Source organism: Penaeus monodon, chromosome 37 (assembly GCF_015228065.2).
Source record: "Penaeus monodon isolate SGIC_2016 chromosome 37, NSTDA_Pmon_1, whole genome shotgun sequence".
NCBI lineage: Eukaryota > Metazoa > Arthropoda > Malacostraca > Decapoda > Penaeidae > Penaeus > Penaeus monodon.
The window spans coordinates 21074413-21083284 of NC_051422.1; the positions used below are offsets into that span (position 1 = coordinate 21074413).

An 8872-nucleotide genomic window follows, 5' to 3' on the forward strand; every position below is an offset into this window, starting at 1 on the left:
ATTTTTACTCCTACCTCTTGTTTTAGTTCTCCCTGTCAGTTTTTCTTCTCTTCCTTAATTTTCATTCATATTTCTGCTCTCCAGATATTCACCACTTATATTCATGATTTTAACTTTTGCTAGCCAAGCTAAGTTTCAAAGTTTTCTTCTTACTTGTTCCTTTTTGTGTGTTTTCCCTCTCTATATACTGTTGCCCTACCCTTCCTTCTAGCTTCCCCCCCCCATTTTTGCAATACTCTTGCCCTTTTATTCTATGGGACTTATACTATAGATCTACCCTCACTATACTACCCTCACTAGATCTATCCTCACTATGCTAGCCTTTCTCTTGCCTATGCTTTATATCTATCTGCCCTCATCCCTGACCTCTCCCTACCTTTCCTTTACCCAATCCCTTATTTCTACGTCCCTACTATCCTAACTGAACCCTTAACCCTTTATCCTGACCTAATCCCTGGCCAGCGGGAATTCATATGATCTTGGAGGAGCCACAGTAGACAGATCGCCTGACACTTACATTCATTTACTTTATATTGTCTTTTGTTGTATAGTCGTAAATTATGTACATATGTATAATTCTTCTTCTTCTTCTTCTTTTATAGGGTTTTAGACTTCTTATGTCTATATTCCCTGGATCTTGTTTCTTGGAATCTTCTCTCTGTTGTTTGAAGGTTTTGATCTCTGTTTTATATGATATTTATTATTATTATTCTTTGTAGGAAGATTTTCATGTCTTAGTATATAGTAGGAATATTTGGATTAGTTATTTTGATCTTTTTTAAGAATGGAATCTTGGACATTGCAATGTTAAGTGTTCAGTAGTTTCTTCTGGATATTGGCACCATCTGCAATTTGGGTCAGTTTTTAAATTTAGTCTGTGAAGGTGTTTTTTCAGTCTTGTATGTTTAGTTAGTATTCTTGTGAGACATAAGTCTAATTTTCTGTTTTCTGATCTATACCATGGTTGTGGGGTGTTATCTTTGAGGTAATAGGTTTTTATGATCGGGGTTCTTTGTAATTGTTCTTCCCATTGTCTTTCACTTTTTTCTTTTATGTCTTTTATTATTTTATTAGTATCTTGGGGAATGATTATGGAATTTTCTAATTTGTGAGCTTTATTTGCTGCAAGATCTACAATTTAATTTCCAATTATGCTTTTATGTGCTGGGATCCATTGTATTGGCATCTGTAGCAGCTAAGAAGGCTCTTCCTAATTCTGTTACCAATTCCACTATGAAAAGTTCTTCTTCAATGTTCAGATGTATTTTGCTCAGTTCCTCTGCAATAAAATGCAATAAATATTCATATTAATAATAATAATAATAATAATAATAATAATAATAATAATAATAATAATAATAATAATAATAATAATAACAATAATAATAATAATGATAATAATAATAATAATAATAATAATAATAATAATTTAAAAAAACTGCAATTTTCTAATAAGCAGACAGGTCTACTACAAAGTGAAATTTACCTCTTCATCAGACATATCAAATCATACCATTTTCAAACTTCATCTCATAAATTAAGTATAAATATAAGTACCTTTAATATTGGAATGTGTATAGAGTCGCATTGAGTCAATGGCACCCAAGAGACCAAGGCAATCTGCCACTGCCACTTGCACCTCTTCTTCCACTTCACGGCATTGACCTTTTAAAATATGCAAGTTATTCATATATTCAACATTTTAAAAGTGTACTATATGCTTCAGAGAAATAATTCAAAAATGTATATTGTGAGAATAATCACTGAAAACTATCATCACATTATTGATCCCCTCACATAATATAAGCTTGCAGGGGAGAGCAGGTTACATAATATTACATTTTTCTGTTTTCCACTGAACCTTGACTTATTTTACAAGAACATTTATGTGGGGGGGTCATGCTTCATCATACTTTTATTCACACATACTTAAAAGTGGTTTTGTAGGGGAAAAAATGTATGATTTTTTATCTTTTTTTTTTTTTTACCATGGTAGCATTATAGTTTTGCTGACATCCACTCAAATGGCAGACAGGTGGATGAAAGTTTAACATTTCTTTCATATTTCCTGGAGCATTTTTTATTTAGAGACTGAACTCATGTTTCTTAATGGTAACACAGTCGTTAAATAATGTAAGACATGTATCAGATGTGGGTTATGTATGCTGGGGAAGGAGGTAAGTGAGATGATGTGAACTTCTCTCATAACTGCCAGCGTATCATAAGTAATTTATCATACAGACTGTGATAATTCAGCTTGTTTTCAATACTTAATTATTAATAAAACAAGTTAGTGTACTAATTTGGGTTGTTTTCAATATTCTATTATTATTATTATTGTATTTTTTAGAGCTAGCTTTCAACTCATCAACTGCAGCTGAAGAGCTGAAAACCTTTGATTCTATATCAGCACTTTTAATTAGAAGTGCCCAGTTGAATAATGTATAGTGGGACTAATACATGATGACACACCTTAGTGAACTTACCCAGCATGCTTCGTCAGGCTCCCTAACCTAGGTTGTTTGGTCACTCATTTAGTAGCATTAGAAACAGGGCAATTTTTTTATACATTTAACAATAAAAAAGGTGTGCCTAATGTACCAGCAAATATGGTATATCATGTTCTCATAAGCAATCATTCATAATATATCACTACTTCATTACCTAAAATGCTGAAAAGTTCCAAAATGGTTGGATGCACAGTGTCTGCATCAGTAGTGAGATGGTGGACAGCCTCCTGATTATGGCGAAGAATGTGACGCAGATGACTCAAAGCATGAAGACGCACATCCAGGCTCTCATGACTAAGACCACGCAATACAGGTGACAAGGCACCTACTACCTCTTCTCTACTGGCTCTAAAAATATATTTATAATTTTGAGTCCTTTATCAGAAATGAATGGTGTGTCTCCTTTATTTTCCCCCCTTGTGTATCACACTGCCTATATGATGTCATTCCTGGAAAACATTTTCCATTTTCAAAGCAGTATCTCCATCTGCCCTTCATCAGATACAATAAATGATCTCACAAATAGTGAAGTGTGTCATCATGTATTAGTCCCACTATACATTATTCAACTGGGCACTTCTAATTAAAAGTGCTGATATAGAATCAAAGGTTTTCAGCTCTTCAGCTGCAGTTGATGAGTTGAAAGCTAGCTCTAAAAAATACAATAATAATAATAATAACAACAACAACAACAACAACAACAACAACAACAACAATAATAAATAAATAAAATGAAAAATTACATAACAGAACAATAAAAAAAACAGTTGCAAGGTGAGAAGTAGAGGTCAATTATTTTCTCTGAATATTGATTCTTGGAGCTGCTCAATGGAATTTTTTTTCAGTGGTGTCTGGTGAATGTTCCCTTCCCCATGAGTTCCTCCAAACTTTTAAAAGAAATACACTAGCCATATTTTGAGAAGTGTTCTTATGTAAAAGAAAATTTAAACAGGTTTAACTTGAAGAGATCACTATACTTTTCAATCTGTTGTATGATATCTTGTTCACTGAGATGATCAAAAGAGAAAAATAGAGCAAAGGAGGGTGATACAAACTGACAATAAAGGCTAAAAAAGTTAATGGTATAATCACGAGGATAAACTCCTTAACTTCCAATAACCGACCTGCTACTTCCTGTAGAGGATATATTCCATTCGAAAACCTCTGCAACATGGCTCAGCATTGCTCCCACTTCTCCTTGTTTGACTATTTCTGACAATACCTAAAATTTGAGAATAGGCATTTAATTACTTTTTAAATACTGTACAATCTAGAAATTATTGATTAAAAAAGAAATAGGGCAAAGATGGAAGTATAATTATGTCTTGTTTTCTATCCCTGTTCTACTACTACAACACCCCTAATAGTTGTAAATATGAAAATAGCATATCCCAAACTTAAAAAAGAAAAAAACAGAACTTCTAAAATTTTAGACCCCAGCAAGAATTTATAACTGTGCCCTGCAGGAAAATCCTATTAACCCCAAACCAACAGCCATGGCATGTACATACATGCCATGTCCACTCTGAGTTTACTTTATTGTTTTTACACATAGATGGTTCCATTTGTACTAAGTCAACAATGAGCCAATTATGAACTCATGTTTCTCCTTGTCTCACCCGTTTACCCTTTTCCTTGATTTTCGAAAACATTTTTTCTTATATTGCCACTGCTAATGTCATTAACATTATAGTAATTATAATCTCTATAACAAAAATAACACCATCGATACTGATAGCATTAGTAAAAAATAAATGTTTTCCCCAGAAATTCAAGGAAAGGTGAAGCCAGGTAAAGTCACAAGGTCTACTAGTTGATTCCTTTGTGGCTAAGCATTAGCAGAGCCATCAATGTGCAGAAACATTTCACAAATTCTAAAATGAGCACAGCATTTTCCCCACGTTGTTGGGTTAAAAAATCCTTCAACAGTGTGGGGGAGAAAGAGGTCCAAATTACCCAAGATAAATCAGTGGCCTACCCAAGCAAGAGACTGGCGGTGTCTGATATAGAGGTCCTTCAATGGCAGTCCAAGAGTATTGGCCAGGGAGTGGATGATGAGATGAGCCTGTGCTGTGACAAGCTGATCACTTATTGCTAAACACCGTAAGAGTAGCACAAGCACCCCACCTGTCAATCCACCTAGAGGACACCTGTTGCAATTAATCAAAACATGTTGATTTGAACCACATTAAGCATATCACTAAATAATTTAATGCAGTGCTTCTAGTACAGCAAGATAAGTTTTGCTTGATGATTTCTTCCTTTCAGCTGTCCTGAAGAGCTCATTCACATAAGAAAGAACCAGTTCTCCTTCTTTGGACACCACAGCCGACTTCAAATCCTGAATGTACATGTAGGGGAGGGTGGGGCTAGTTGTCTCTGGGGTAAGTTGTCACAGCCTCTTTTTCCCCTAAGAATGGTTTGTGATTTGAATGAGAGTTGTTGCCTGTTGAAGTACTTCATGTAAGCTTTCAGTTCATACCAGCCGACATCTTGTTCTTGTGTTGTGTGGAAAGTTATCAAGCCAGCCTCGAATTTTGAAGATCGAACACGATTTGTCTACTCATGAAAAAAGGTATATTTTTGTTATGGTTTACTCATAAATAAAACTGTCTCTTTTTTATTGTGTACAACAGCTATATTTTAGTTATATGTGTGCTTCCAGTGATCATTTTCGACTCTAGTGGAAAATATGGGCCTAAATAATGGTTGGCTACCGTTGGGGCTTGTTGTCACAAATTTGTGACAGTTTGCTCCATAGTTATTTATGAACTACTGTTTACAAATATTTAAAAATAACTTGGTTATCTTTCATCAAAGTAATTAAATTTTGATTTGGTTCATCACAACCATGCCATATCTGTACCTAAGTGTATATTTTTATTTATTTTTTTAAAGATGGCGCAAAATTATCAGCAAAAGACAACCAGAGGGCAACTGCCAAAAGAAACTTTTGATGCAGCAATTCAGTCAGTGAAAAATGGAATGAGCATACACAAGGTTGCAGTTGCCCATGATATCAATTATCATACTTTGGCACATTACTTGAAAAAATGGGAGAAAAAAGGCACTTTGGAGCAAGTTCATATTGGTTACAAGAAAGTTAGGTGATGAAATGGAAAGGGATCTTGTCAACTACATTCAAAAAGCAGCTGCAATTTTTTATGGGATCACCATAGATGAGCTGTAGATACTAGCTTTCAAACGGGCTTTTGCCAACAAACTTGAGAAGATACCACAGTCATGGATGCAAAATGTGAGAGCTGGAAAAGACTGGGCAAGAGGCTCTATAGAGAGACAAAGATATTTTTCTAAGAACGCCAGAGAGCACATCAATTCAAAGAATGGCAAATTTTAATGAATCAACAGTAGGGTTGTTTTTCAAAGACCTAGAAAAAGTCCTCAGTCGGGACGGTGGGTTTGGTGCTGACCAGATATGGAATGTGGATGAGACTGGTGTAACATCAGTTTAAAGACCATGCAAAATTCTTGCTAAAAAAGGAGTAAAGCAAGTGAGCTCTGCTGTTTCTCAAGAAAGGGGAACACTGGTTACAGTTTGCTGTGTAGTGAATGCTCTGGGAAACCATATTCTGCCATTTTTTGTTTTTCCAAGAGTGAATGTTCAAGAAAACTGGCTTCTCACAGCACCCCCAGGCAGTTCAGCAACTGGACACCCAAAAGCAACAGGATGGATGGCGGAAGAAGGGTTTTCAAAATACATAAGATACTTTATTAAGTATGCCAAACCCACAGCTGAGCAGCCAATATTGTTGTTATTGGATAATCAAAGCTCTCACATAGGCTATCTGTAGATGTGATAAATTTTGCTAAGGAAAACAATATGACAATGATGAGCTTTCCTCCACATTGTTCCCATAAGCTACAGCCTCTGGATGTATCTGTTTTTGGTCCTTTCAAAACGTATGTGAATCAAGCATCTGATAATTGGATGCGACAAAAGGAAAATGCAGGAAAGTCAATGACAATTCATGTCATTCCTAAAATCGTGTCCTATGCATTCCCAAAAGCCATGACACCAAGCAACATCATGTCTGAGTTCAAAGCTACAGGAATCTACCCTTTTGATAAAAATATTTTTCAACCCGAAAATTTTTTGTCTGCATACACAACAGATAGGCCATTGGAAGAAGCAGTTCCAGGAACTAGCTCAACATTGAGCTGTGATGAAATTGAGGAAACCAACTGTACTAAACAAAACCAAATCATAAGCAAGGAGACAGTTGATGTTGTGCAACCAAGCACTCCAAATGTTGTTGAGCAAAGTCTGACAGAAGAAGGAAGATCAAGTGCCGAGCAAGTGAGACCATTTGGGAAACGACCTCCTAGAAGAGAGAGCTCAATAAAAAGGAAGAAAGGAAGATCCCAGGTTTTCACAGATACCCCAGTTAAGAAAGCAATAGAAGAGGAAGCTATCAGGAAAAACAAAGCTGCTTTTAAAAAATCAAAAAGGAATATAGCATCTTCTTTTGTGATTAAAAAGGTTTCTGGGGTTCTTAAGGAAAAGAAATCTTCACAAAGCAGAGAAAAAGTAATCAGTTCTGATGAAAGTGAATCTGATATAAGCCATAAAGATATCTGTGATGATGCAAGTAATGATGAGGTTAGGGAACCTGAAGAGAGGCAAATAAATACGTTCTCCAACAATTGAGCAATTGGATGTAGATGATCATATTTTGGTGGTGGTTCTGTGGAAAGAAAAGTGTTCGCTATTATGTTGGAAGAATAATCTGTGTGCATGCAGATGACAAAGAAATTGAGACTTCATTTATGCAAAGCAGGCTGTCTCTTGATGGCAAAAAGTGTTTTTCTTTCCCAGATAACAATGACAGTTGTCTTCATTCAATAGAAGACATAATTATGAAGCTGCCTTACCCAACCACTGGTCAGACAAACAGAGCTGCAAAAATTTTTGATTTTCATTGTCCTGCTTTGGCTGGGTATAAGACAGAGTGACATTAAACTTTTAAGAGAGCCTGAAAAATGTGTTATTTTGGTATATTATGCTAAATATATCTTCTACTGTGGTATTTTCATAATTTTTTATTTGTGACAACTTACCCCGTGACCTGAGACAACATGCCCCATTGCTGGGGCATGTTGTTCCAATCAAAATGAAATATTAAAATGAAAAAATATATTTACTGAACATCAATAATCACAATCTACTGGGCATTTCTAGAAGAGGCAAATAAGGTTTAAAAAAACACACTCTGTTTTAATTAATTCATATATTTAAGAAATTATGGCTTGTTGAGTAATTTTTGTGACACCTAGCCCTACCCTCTACAACAAATAATGATTGTAATAATACTACTTCTTATATTAGTAATACTAACTTTACTGCTACAGCTAATGATACTAATAATTATCATTATAAAGATTATATAATTCATAATAATAACAATATTATTAATGATAATAGTAATAATGACAATAACAATAACAACAACAACAATAATAACAATAATAATAATAATAATAACAAATATTATAATAATGATAAAAATAATATCATCCTCATTCACAATGACAATAAAATTAACATCAATAATGAATTATCAATAATAATAACAAACAATATTAAATCACATAATATCTCTCAAAGTTTAAGAAGACCTGAAGTTAAAAAACAATACCTGGCTTGAATCATTTTGTACACCTTGACAAACAAGTTCTGAGAGTTGTCTGCACATGGCAGAGACAACCTGCTTATTCTGGTGATCTAACAGTGAGAGATACTGGTTGATCATATGTGGGTTCAACTTTGTATGGGTGATAACAGCTGGGAGAGCGTCAATAATCGACACTAAGACTTTTGTGTCAGAGTGTGTTAGCAATCCTAGGAAACGAGACACTAGTGTTGGATCAACACGCTGTGGGTCTAGGATGTTAGTTGAATTTGCATTCTTGCATACTCTGCAGACAAGGATGTCCGGGCCATACGTATCCTCCTCTGACCTGCAGAAATATATCTTATCAATTTATATTAATTTTAATCATTTTTAATATATGGTTTGTATATGCTTCACTACACGAATACTATCTTACCATTATGGTCAGAACATATATAGTCATATTGTAAAAATTCATTAAGCACAAATTAACCCAAATCTAACAGGAATGGCATGTACATACATGCCATGCCCACTGTGAGTTTACTTTATTGTTTTTACACATAGATGGCTACACTTGTACCAAGTCATTAATGAGCCAATTACGAGTACTGCCTGTCTCACCTGTTTACACTTTTCCTTGACATTCAAAAATATTTTACTTTATCTTATACTGCTGTTACTAATGTCAATAACATCATAGTAATTATAATGTCTTATAAAATAATA

At 34.6% G+C, this 8872-nt stretch overlaps 1 protein-coding gene and 1 pseudogene across 2 annotated transcripts in view; one reads left to right on the forward strand and one right to left on the reverse strand.

Moving 5' to 3' along the window:
- The first annotated feature begins 5408 nt into the window (after window positions 1–5408).
- Window positions 5409–6322, forward strand: LOC119596240 (annotated as a pseudogene).
- A 2081-nt stretch (window positions 6323–8403) lies between these two features.
- LOC119596057 overlaps window positions 8404–8872 on the reverse strand; it is a 12239-nt gene continuing 11770 nt past the window's right edge. For both annotated transcript variants that reach the window (XM_037945162.1, XM_037945163.1), the window contains exon 8: window positions 8404–8489. The gene's annotated coding sequence lies outside the window, so the exon portion shown is untranslated. The remainder of the gene's footprint in view (window positions 8490–8872) is intronic.